The 12,807-nt window shown below is 44.4% G+C and overlaps 1 protein-coding gene across 1 annotated transcript in view; it reads left to right on the top strand.

Moving 5' to 3' along the window:
* RDM1 (RAD52 motif containing 1) overlaps positions 1 to 12,807 on the top strand; it is a 740,716-nt gene that overhangs the window by 533,060 nt on the left and 194,849 nt on the right. The gene's annotated exons all lie outside the window — the stretch shown is intronic.

Here is a 12,807-nt window from a genome sequence, read left to right as displayed (position 1 = left end):
TCTGTGAATTGGAACATGAGTGTCTTGAGTGGGTCTGTGAGTGGTCGCATGAGTGTCTGAGTGGGTGTTTGGGTCTCTGAGCACGTCTCTGAGTATGTGTCTTTCTCAGTGGGTCTGTGAGTTTGTGCATGAGTGTCTTGAGTGGGTGCATGAATAGCTGAGTGGGTCAATCAGGTCCATAACTGAGTGGATCTGTGAGTTGTGCATGAGTCTCTGAGTGGGTCTGTGAATTGGAACATGAGTGTCTGAGTGGGTTTGTGAGTGAGTGGGTGGATGAGTGAGCGGGTCTGTGAGAATGTGCACGAGTCTAAATGGGTCTGAGTAGATGCTTGAGTGTCTGAGTGGATCTGTGAGTGGATGTGTGTGTCTCAGTGGATCGGTGAGTGGATGCATGAGTGTGTGTGAGTGGATGCGGTTAAAAAAAAAAGTAGGGGGATCCTCGTGCTACCTCCCCGTGTGACGGTATTCCTGTCCATCTTGCCCTTAGTCGACTACCTTCTGCTGCCTTTGGTTTTGTGCCTCCTCTGTTCTTTTTCCGCTTGTTTTTCTGCCTCTTCTCTGTTTGCCCCTCCCCTCTATTTTGCCTGTTGTTTTTTTTTTACACATTAGAGCCTTTTTCTGCTCGCTCCTGTCCTTTATTCTGTCTTTTGCTGCTGGTTTATGACCGCTATTCTGCTTCTTTTTGTCTCCTTCTGACCTTTATTTTGCCTCTTTCTGCTCCCTTCTGACAGCTATTCTGCCTCTTTCTGCTAGTTCATGACCTTTATTTTTCTCTTTCTGCTTGTTTCTCACCTGTATTTTACCTTTCTGCTAATTTTTCACCTGTATTTTGCCTTTCTGCTCATTGCTGACCTTTATTTTGCCTATTTCTGAACCCTTCTGGCATTTATTCTACCTCTTTCTGCTGAGTTCTCACCTTTATTCTGCCTCTTTCTGCTGTCACTTTGATTTTTCCTCTTTCTGCTAGTTTCTGACCTTTATTTGGCGTCTCTCTGCTTGTCTCACCTTCATTTTGCCTCTTTCTGCTTGTTTCTCTTATATTTTGCCTTTCTGCTTGTTTCTGCTCTTTATTCTTACTCTTTCTGCTCTTTTCTCATCTTTATTCTGCCTCTTTGTGCTAGTTTCTGACATTTATTGTGCCTCTTTCTGTTCTGTTCTGACGCTATACTGCCTCTTTCTGCTAGTTTCTGACCTTTACTGTGCCTCCTTCTGCTCGTTGGCGGCCTTTATTCTGCTTCTTTCTACTTGTTTCTCACCTTTATTCTCCCTCTTTCTGCTTGTTTCTCATCTTCATCTTGCCGCTCTCTGCTTGTTGCTGACCTTTATTCTGTCTCTTTCATCTAATTTCTGACTTTTGTTTGCCTCTTTCTGCTCTTTTTCGCCGGCATCATTGGGGGAACCTCAAGGCCACCTCGGTCCTAGCCAGCCCACCGCCTCTTGCAGGAGCCGCCATTGCTGCTGCATGGAGGTAGATGCTGGAAAGGCAGCTTCCTCGGTGAAGGAGCAATTGTTTCTTCTCTTTCCCTGCCCGCATGTCTGCGAAAAGGGAAAGAGATGAAACCTCTGCTTCCCCCGGGCGGGAGCACTTTGATGGCTCCCTCTTACTAGAAATGTAGTTCCAGTGGGACATTATTAAAAATAAGCCTGAGCCATAATTAACCCCAAGGAGGGGGGCCTGTTCGGCCCTATTGTGGCCACAGGGTGATGCCAGGGCAACTGTTAAGGGTCAGGTTATTCCTACCCGACCCCCTTTTCCTTTTTTTTCTTTCAGATGTTTTTGTGGGACTCTGCTGAAGCTGACCCCCCCAAAAGGCTGCCAACTCTTCCTGGTTAAAGTGTTGGGAGCCAATCAGATTTCAGAATGGGGACATTGGGATCCTCAGAGGAGCCGCATCCCTTCATATACACGTTTCTTTCTTTTTTAATATCTCCCAAACTACCTAACAGATTCTCCAAATAACAAAATGGGTTCTTTCTGGAACAAGAGCTACCTTTCTGCCAAATTGGGTTTAATTCTTTCCAGCTGTTTGTGCAGTAGTCATGTCTAAAATCTCTATGAGAACACTGAAATACACTGTTTTTTTTACCCCGCCTCATTTACCCAGTTTCCGTTTGACGAATCGCCCAGAAACTTTCCATGCGCAGCAAGAATCACAGGGGCACTTTTTTGAAAATTTCGTAAAGATTCGTCTAATGGCATCAAAGATATATGCAAGTCAAAAACCTCTTATTCTATGGAAACATGGTCCTTACTAAAAGCACCTTCCGGTGACCACCAGTAGGTAATATATATATGTATTTCTATTTTCATGCATATGTATATACAAGGTTTCAGGGATGGTTAAAGGTATTAAGGGGTTTTAAGCTTCAGGGATGTGTAGGTCTCAGGTTTTTTTTAAGGGTTTGGAGATAGGAAAAGTAGTAAGGAGGTTATGGGTTCAGTGATGAATGGGGTAAAGGATGTAATGATTTTTTCAAATTCAGCAATAGGCATGGGATAGTAAGAGTGTTTATGGTTCGAGATGGGTAAGTGTTTTTTAGAGCTTAGGGATTTGTGAGGGGTAGTATGGGTTGTTTGTAGTGTTCAGTGATGGGTAGAGAGGTTTTTGTTAATAAAGGTCTGTTTTTCCAAGTGGGTAGAATCAGCCGCGTTGTATCTCTAATCACGATAAAGCCATCCTGTCCTGAAATCAACTAACAATATATCATACAAATTATCATAATTTAAAAATACAAAATAATTATATAATGACACCTTAATTCTACTAAATTCCCCTAAAAATGAAGCTCATGCTGGATTGTGCATGCACAATCAAATGACTGCCTTCTTACACATCTTTTTTTTAAATATGTTATTGAACTGTTTATTTTTTCACTTGTATCAACAGTTTTCCACACACTTCATTACATTAAGTAGTGATGTCTGTGTCGAATAGTTACTACAACAGTTGCATTATACTATTAATTTCTGGGTTAGTCAATACAGCACATTGAAGGGTGATGCCTGTTCGTGCCCTGTGTCTAAGGCCTTGTGTATACCTGCGTGGTTTCGCTTGGTTTCATGTGTCAGGGCTTGCGCTAGTACTATGAAATACTACTATCGTAAAGTTCATAGTGTGGGGAGATGGGCAATTACGAAAGTGGGACAACTTAAAAACATAATAGGTTGTGTGTAACAGGTTCAGGGCGCTCCGGTGGTCCCCCTCCCTAATCGAACGCATGTACAAGTGTTCTTGCTCACTGTCGCCCACACATACAACGTGCAACACTACTCTAAGTGTAACTGGAGTTGCCACCGCCTATGGCCAGCACGGGTATGCCTGTGGGTTGATTATGTTGAATATATGCACACACTCAGTCTGCGACCTCAGTTATGGATGGAACCCCTCTCACTCCTTCACCAGCCCTCAGAAGCTCGGCTAAGCTTGCTTCCCAGGCCGCGGCCATCAGGATCTTTCTTATGCCCTTGATGTCCTCACGGCAGATTACAATATTTTCTGCTTTGGCCCACACCAGCATTGAGTGTCTCCATGACTGCGCGTGGGGGGGGGGGTCTTGTGCCTTCCACTTTTTGGTGATTAATCTCTTGGCTACTACCTTCCCCAAATCTAGGAACCTGGAGGACACTATGTCTCCGGCGGGATAAATGTAAAATGTAAGCCTGCCACTCAGAGGGTACCACCTGTTCCGTGCAGGTTGATAGTGTATCTGCAACATCCCTCCAGTATATAGATAGGCGGGTGCAGCTCCACAACAAATGCAGCAAGTCCTTATCCTACCGACGGTGGAGTGGATGCAGGTCCACCGATGTGTGTTGACGGAGGGAGGCGGCGAACCGCTGCATGAGGTGTCTCCCACATCCAACGACATGTAGGTACTGTACGGTAAGGTGAGTTTGCGGTTCAGTTGCGAGGTCCCCCCATGTAGTCGCCAGTGTGGCCAGTAATGAACGGTGCAAGAGAACCTGACCTGGGGGCAGCCCCTCTTCTGTCGTATATGGGACTATCACACCATCACAGTATAGATCCCCTAAAGTGTGAATTCCCGCCTCATGCCAGTCATGGAGTTCGGCTGCTGCCACCGTTGATTGGCCTTTAGGGGACCTTCCCCCGCCCCAGGGCAGTGCCGGTGCGTTCAGCATGACCCGCGTAGATATATATAGGCTTCTGTGGAAGCATCTGTGTGCCACTTTGAGCAGTAGAGGTTCCAGGGATCTTGTGGTCGCACCTGGGTGAAACAACTTCAGCAGGCTCGACACCGAGTAAGGTGGGTGTATTGTGGCAGTGTCTTTGCACTGGCGATCAGCCAGCCATCTAGCTATCCACTGCAGTTGAGCAGCTAGGTAATATTGTTCGAAGTTCGGAACAGCTAAGCCTCCCTGGTCCTTGGGCAGATATAACTTCCTCACTGCCACACGATGGCGGGCGTTGCCCCATATAAAATCCCTGACCATTATCTCCAATGTGTTAAAAAAAAGAAGGAGGGATATACAGTGGCAAATTTGCTAAGTAATATAAAAACCGTGGTAATGTCACCATTTTGATGAGCACTATTATACACATAGAAGTACGTCTGGCTATGTGTCAGGAGAAGAGAGAAGAGGAGAAAAATGAAGATCGAGTGCTATGTAGAAAGAGGTCGGAGAATTCCCTCAGGACAAGATCCCTCACTCACTGACATGCTTCATCATCTGGGTTCCCTCCTCACTCCATAGAGTGGGCTACGACTCCCCAAGGGGAGGAGCAGAGGTGTTTTCTCACAAGATGAGCGTAAAAATACGGATGAATGAGGGGTAGAGTGCAGAAAAGAGTGATAAAGTGTGGTTTAAAAATGTCTAGCTGAGTCCACTGAAAGTTTATTAGGTGGTCACAGTGACATAGTTAACAAAAATTGGCATAGCCAGTAGGTCTCGCCTTTGGGACCTTTTAAGTGTTTAGGTATGCAGCACATTATCCTATGTATTGTGTTGCTAGGTATTGAATATCTGTACGATTACTATATATTGTGTTATGCTGTCTGATTTATGACAAAATGCTTGCCTCTTCCACGTGCTGTATGCAAGCTTTTCAATTTAATAACATGTGTATCTCCCTTTTTGTCGCAATGTGCTGCTGTCAGTGTGTGCTTCCTACAGTGCATTCGTTTGTGCTACTGCTCTTGTGGTCTACTGTACTTGGGACCTACGGCTCTTGGCAGCACACACACGCATTCAGCTTACAAAATGTGACAGGGCAGAAGAATCTATAGTGAATTCCAGAATTTTTGGGGAGTTGGAGAGTTCCGTGGATAAAATACACATACAACCTGCTAGAGAAAGTTTGAATATCTGCTGCACTGATTTGGCCTTTCATTCTACTGAAGGTGATTCAGACCTTCGTTTTGTGAGTCACACTATTCTTCATGTGAGCTGTAAGTCTTACTCTGGGATAATTACTCAGAAGAGATTTTCTTCCACCTCAATGATGTCCATCTTCAGAGTCGGGTTCCTTTCTAGCTGCTCCAATTCTCTTCAGTCTCTCAGCTAGGAAACCAGATGGCTCCATGTCACAGGGACACCAATTTTCCACCTTGCTCCTACATATTATTGTTATCCAATCTTTTGGCCCAACTGGCTACATTTAGAAGAGACCAGACTACAACTCCCCAGAATGCACTAATATTAAATCAAAACTCACAACTAGAAAAGATGTGTGCTGATGACATGAATTCCCCTGGTCACCCTACTTTCAGCTGCTTATGATACAACTGACCACACTGCACTACTGAGCAGGCTCAGACTAGGTGGCAATTTCGGTCGGCAAATGTGTGGGTTCTTCCACCTCGTACTCCTGCGAAATACAACACTTTCAGATAGCAGAGTATGGGAGATGATTCGAGCACTTCTGGAGGACCGTGGCAATACAGATGATCAGTCGAGTACTGTAGAGGCTGTGGCAAAGTCAGTTTAAACAGCAACATAAACACTTGTACGACACACTAAAATTCGAAAATCGAAGCTCAGGTGTTCAGTGTTTCATCAGATTGCCATTGTTGTTAGTTATGAACATGGAGACTATACCCAAATGCCCTTCGACTCATTGGGTTGAGACCATTTCAGAAAGCTTGGCCCTTCCTCTTGGTTGTGTATGCCAAGCCAGGGACGGCTTTATCGATGGTGCCCCCTGATAGGACAATCTTTCTTGGTGCCCCCAATGACCTCCTTCACCGTTTGATTCCCTCACTGCCACCTGTACCTTATCTCACATGTATTTCATTTCTTTAATAGCGCTACTCATACTAATGTAGGGGGTCAGCGCACTTTACATCACACATACACCTTATTATGCAGAGAATGAATCATACAAGCTTGTAAATCAGTACATAGGAAAGTTTAAATAAGCACAATAACTACTAGTTGTAGGAATCCCATGTCATCTTTATTGGAATGTATTATGTTTTACGAGTGGTTGATCAGGAGAAGCACAGACTTGCGTTTTAAAACGTAATAAAGTTGTTGGGGCTGTCTACTTATACAAATGAATTTCTACCCATACAAACTTTTTTTTTTTTAGCAACGTTAGGATAACGAAATACAAAGGAAAATAACCCAAGGTTCTAAACATGCACCATGCACTTAGTATGCAGCTCTTTGATTCCAGCCCACAGCTCACGGTCTTCTTGAAGGATTGTAACTTATGAACTGAAGTAACAAAAGAATCTCTGTGACAAAAATAAGAATGTGCTATCTTTGTAATATACAATTATGTTATCTGCTTTTTACACGTGTCTTGCAGCAGGCACTTTGACCCTCTGTGTTACTTTATGATGTCAAAGCTGCCACTAGACAAGCTCCGATCTCCCCAGCATGTACATTAATCACCAAAGTAATCTTGATATTGGTATTTTTGCTTGAACATTGCTGGGTACATAAGGGGCTAAGCAACAAGTGCTTTTATGCACAAAAAATATTCCATAATACAGCGCCACCCGACCACTTTGCCCGGTGTGGTGGCACCAGTCGCACCATCCTAAAGCCAGCACTGTGTCAAGTTTAGACAGACGAGCCAGTTGCACTCATCCAGAGCGTCTCATATTTTAAAGGGAGATGCCAGAGTAATTCATCCAGTCCCATCCGAATTCATCCTAGTCTCAGTTATCCCACAGCAATGATGCCTATAAGTCCTGGATTGCACAGCAAACAGGTGGTCTAGGTAAGCTACTTGCGCATGGGCCTGGGAGGATCGAGGACTTTGTTCATGCATCTGCGGAACGACAGAGGTTTACGAGAAAGCGCTAGTGGCTAGTATGCCGCTTTCTTGTTGCGTTCTACATTTGAAAACTTTTGCTGCCATCTTGTGGTACTTGTATTGATTGGAAACTTAGTACACAACACTAGGTGGCACTGAGGATCCAGTGCACGGTGCAGGCCGCTTTCCGCTCAGGAACCATTACAACGCTGATCAACCTGGATTCGGGGGCTGTCAAGTAAAAAGATCTTCCGTGTCAGATAGGAAATGCCTTCCTGTTACTATGGAGCGCTCTGCATCCGAGCAGCAGTAAAATCTGTATGAGGACAGGTCTCAAGGCGCAGACTGGGAAACAGGGTTAAAACGCCAGGGACAGATAGCTTCTTAAGCTCCTCTCCGCCTCTGACAACGGAGTTGCCGAAAAACGCTGGACCAGCAACAGCTGCACCTTTTCACATTTGGCATCCTAAGTATAGAGCAAAAAAAAAACAGAGGCTCTGTGTTTTGCTTCCTTTGAGTTACTGCCCAATAACAGCGATCTCAAAAAGGTCACCGAGTAGAGTCAGATTTCACAACGGCTTGGAGCTCATAAAGCACCATTACCCATGGACGCAGCGGGTGCCTTTGGTCTTCTCCCTAGGACCAAGCGTTTTAAAGAAAATAACAAATGCGGCCGCCAAAGTTAAAGCGACGCGCTTGTTTTCCTTCCCAGTAGCAGTAATAATGAGATTTACGTGGAGCGCTGCCGGAAGTCCATGGACAGCCTTTACCTTGCGGGAGCAAGCAGCGCCAAGCGCGATAATTGCAAACAGATGGTGCCAAAGCTCGCTCCCGCAAGGGAATCACCAAACGTGCACACGTTGCCATTGAAAGCAATGCAATGCGTGGATGTTTTTTGGGGAAAAAAGTGGATCAATTCCAAGAGGTCCCCCCCTATGCAGTGCATGCGGCAGTGCATGCGTGCTGCGTAGGCGAGACCTAAAAAGCAAGATGATTAGGGATTCAACAGATATACCCTAGTTCATAGGGTCAACATGTTTCTGCCATCCGTGGGTCCGCTAAAGTGATCCAAAGGCATTCCTCAGGACCTATAGTATCCAGTCACTCTGCAAGAAGTGGTAAAAGTGAAAAAGAGAAACTAGAAATATACAAGCCACCACTGGAGCTGCGTGGCCAGTTAGTGTAATCAGACCTCATCATAACTTCAAAACCACAGTACACCTAGTGCTCCATTTTATCATGAACTCATCATGCTTACCGAATGTGCAATATAGTCATGTGCACTCTCCAAACTCTTGTACCATCTTGTGGTGCCCAGCTGTAAGTACATACAACATAATGTTTTGTAATTATCCAACTAGCTGTGTAGATGTTACTCTAAGTGAGTCAGACCAGGCAAATACTGCAATTCCTTCAAGATAGTCATGAGTAATTTAGATGCTTTCCAATGTGGGGCGTCCTATGCTAAGTAGTCACTTGGATTGTGACAAACATCTAGGTGGACCTGGTGGTCCCGTGATGTTTGTAATGTTCAATACTCTGTAGTCCATTAGTAAACCAGTCGGGAGAAGCATGTCAAGGGTCCCTTAGGGGGAATCACCGTGCCTCATCTAAAGGGGCTAGAAAGTCCAGCATGGGATCCACTGTGCTTATGAGATTTTCGCATAACATGCAACACCATGATGTGGTGTGGCATGGGATCGCCTCAAACAAGGTAGGGGCAAACAAATTGTGTGAGGGGACAGCCTACGTGCAACACTATGCTGTAGGTGCACTAACCAAACAGCAGATTCCGTGATCTGTGACAACCAAGGAACGGGTGCTGCAAACGCTGGTGGTGCTGAACTACTGGCCTGGCAGGACAGACACTGTCCGGCGTGTGTCTGCCTGTAAAAGCCAGCTCAATGTGCAGTCAAAAAACACACATGATTTATGAGAGGTTCCAACAGTGGGGACCCAGCCCAAGGGCGGTGGGAGGTGGAGGAAGGCTATTCGCCACAGCTGCGTGTGGAAAACGCTGTAAAGGAATTGGTACATGCTGGCTGTCACACGGCTCAATCACATTTTGTACCTCAACCCCAGCCATGGTGGCCGCCGCAACCACAAGGATACCAACCCCAACCTTTCCAACCACAGTTCTTTGGAGAACAACCATACCAACCTTCTTTTTTTGGAGGTAGAAGAAGAAGAAACAATCTAACCCTTTCAGAGACACATCGGGACCCACAAAGGCAACACATACCTCAACTAAATGGGAGAGGAGGGGGGGGGGGGGGTTGGAGTAATATTTAAAGAAAAATAGAATTTTACTCCACTTCAACTTGATGATGCTGAGGGTATAGAGCTTTTAGGGTTCTCCCTTAAGGAGGTTAGGGGCAACTGTTCACAGGTATTGTGTGCTATAGGCCCCCTAGTGGACAGAGTCCCCAGTGTCAGGCACTGATTGACATTGTGTATAATATGTCACTGACCCACTCCAGGATGATTTTACTGGGTGTCTTTAACCTCTAGGATAACAGGAATCTTGGCACGGCTCTGAAAGAATTAGTACAAGCATGTGAGAGCCTCAACATGCAACAATTCGTGTTACAACTTACACGCCAAAGAGGCCATGTCCTAGATCTAGTATTTGCTAACTCCATTGAGGTTAATGTGGTCGAAGTACTGCCTCTATGCTGGACTAATCACCTTTTAATCCATTTTTTGCTAGCACTACCAAGAGCGAATAATAAAATGACTCGCCCTGAGAACCTTTGACAGGGAAGGGAACGGACCAGACTATTAAAAAACAAACAAAACCCACTACTAACATAGAAAAATCTATTTGATTCCAGTAAGTCAGTGGAAGAAAACTTCCAAACCCTCTGTGTTCAGATAAACGTAACACTGGATCAGAGAATCCCATTAAAGGGGTTAAAAAATAGAGATACACCTGGTATAGTGAGGATTTGAGGTCACAGCGGAAAGAATGTAAACAGACAGGAAATGGAGGAGACTCTATGATGAAACAGATAAAAGAACCTTTAAAACTCAACTGGTTATATACAAAGAAGCAATTGCTAGATCAAAAGACGAATACTATGCAAAAATCATCTTGCAAGCACCTAACAGGGCTAGAACTATTTTTAACATAGTAAAGAATTTATCTAAGCCAGCGTGTGTAAGTAACAAGTTCACAGCTATGCAAAAGCTAAGTGACAATCTGGCAATTTATTTTGATGAAAAGATCAATAAAATCATTGGCGGCCTTAATCTAAATAATCAGATTGGAGTAGATGATGAAAATGACTTGCACACGAATGATGAAAATGATCCATCAGCGCCGATAATGTTAGAGAAACAGGATGAGGGTACAGACAAAGTCCGACAGGCTACTCGGGAGTATTTTCGGATTCCCACTGAGGAAATGTTCACTAAAGTAGCCTTGACTGTTTCCTCTGGGTCACCATTGAACCGTCTACCACAGAGGATTTGGAAGTAATTTAAGTTAGAACTCTTTTGTTGGCTGCCTCAAATCTGCTGCCAATCATTGGACAATGGAGAGGTCCCAGATTGTTGGGAACAGGTAAGCATGATGATTTAATGATAAAATGGAGCACTGAGTGTACTATGGTTTTGAAGTTATGATGAGGTCTTATTACACTAACATGACCATTACTTCACAGTTTACGAATCCCTCTGAAAGGAAGAGGGATGTTGAACAACTGGCCACACAGCTCTGGTGGTGTTTTTTTTCTCTCCAGTTTCTCTCTCTTTTACCACTTCTTGCAGAGTGACTTGATACTGTAGGTCCTGACAAATGCCTTTGGATCCCTTTAGGAGACCCACGGATGGGAGAAACAAGTTGACCTTATGAACTAGGGTATATCTATTGAATCCCTAATCCTCTTGCTTTTTAACTAAGTCACTGTGACCACCTAATAAACTTTCAGTGGACTCAGCTAGACCTTTTTAAACCACACTTCCACTCTTTTCTGCATTCTACCCCTCATTCATCTGTATTTGTATTCTCATCTTCTGAGAAAACACCTTTGCTCCTCCCCTTAGGGAGTCGTAGCCCACACTACGGTGTGAGGAGGGCATGTCACCTAACGGTGAGTGAAGTTTGTTGTCCTGAGGGAATTCTCCTCCCCCTCTTTCTACATAGTACTCGATCTTCATTTTTCTCTTCTTCTTGCTTCTCCTGACACATAGCCAGACGTACTTCTATGTGAATAGTATTCTCTTGAGGGATCAGTACCCTCTGGCTCTCATAGATCCCCAAAAAGATCCCAAGTGTGTATATGACCTTTTTGGTGAGTGCCACCCTACACGCCACTGTGAGTGGGAGAGTACTCAGAACTGCATTTGAGATCTTATGGTTGTAAGTGTCCTATCCAGGTTGCCATCAAACAAGTCTACTGATTGTCTGTATATATGTATGCCCAGATAGTGGAATGTGTTTGCCTCCCACCGCACACACACACTACCAAGAGAGTATCCTGGTTCGCAGTTTTCTCCTTTAAATGAGTACAAGCAGGACTTAATGGCATTAACCCTCAGTCGTGACTGGGTGGCAAACGCTTGCAGAATATGTGCCAGTTTCTGAGGCATATTCTCAACATCCCCGATATAAACCAGCAGGTCAATGTATGCAATATATGCTACAAAAAACCTTGCAAGGGTTGTTGGAAGTGACCATGTTAATTAAACAATAGTATATTAAAAACCCATGAAACCCAATTTCAGAAGATTGTAGGGGAATTGCAAGGAATCAGGGGGCTGATGCCTACGATAGTGAGACCGGCTCAGACCGAGGACCCCCCACAGCAGGTAGAGGAGAGGGTTTGTGAGCAGTTGATTGACCACCAGGAAGTCTATATATCAAGATGCCCGATGCTGGTAAATAGATGGAACGACCTATTGTGTTATAGGCATAATGTACGAAGAGTAAAGAAAAGATCATCACGCTTAAAAAAGAAGTCAAGGGCAGGGGGAAAAAGGCTGGAAGGAATCTCAGATACTGTGAAGAAAGGGAGTAAGGAATCAGTATCCCCCCAAGAAGAGAGAATTCTAGTGGGAAATAGGAGGTCAATGAGGATCCCCAAAAATAGTACAAGGGTGGGGGAGGTAGCAACGGCTAAAAGAAAGGAGCAAATAAAACTAGCACCAATAAATAAAGGAGAGGTCAAGGTGATTAATTCATGGAAATTACCACACGGGCAAATGAATACGAATAGAATAGCAGATAGGGGAGTAAAAAGAGGAAGGGAATGGAATGGGAAGGAGGGGAAACAGCCCGGTATTATTCCTATAAAGGACGTGGATAATCTGTGGCTATATTTTGAACCTGTCAAAATAGAGAAAGGGAGAAAAAAAGGCTGGACTGTTACACCCCTAAACCGTTCCCAACTTGTATATTCCTTCTCTAAATGCCCTACTCTGAGGGGGTTGGGAACAAAGGATATAAAACAAGTAGGTTTTTGTAATAATAATGATGGGAGAGAACTTACTATGGTACTATTGTACTCAAGTCTGGTAAAAACAGCAATTGTGAGGGCGGAAAATGAGATAGCAAAGGTAGGGATAAGGTTGGTACCGA

The sequence above is a fragment of the Lissotriton helveticus genome, chromosome 5_1, assembly GCF_964261635.1.
Source record: "Lissotriton helveticus chromosome 5_1, aLisHel1.1, whole genome shotgun sequence".
Lineage (NCBI taxonomy): Eukaryota > Metazoa > Chordata > Amphibia > Caudata > Salamandridae > Lissotriton > Lissotriton helveticus.
The sequence above is the reverse complement of the archived record's forward strand: the minus strand, read 5'-3'. Positions and strand labels throughout refer to the sequence as shown.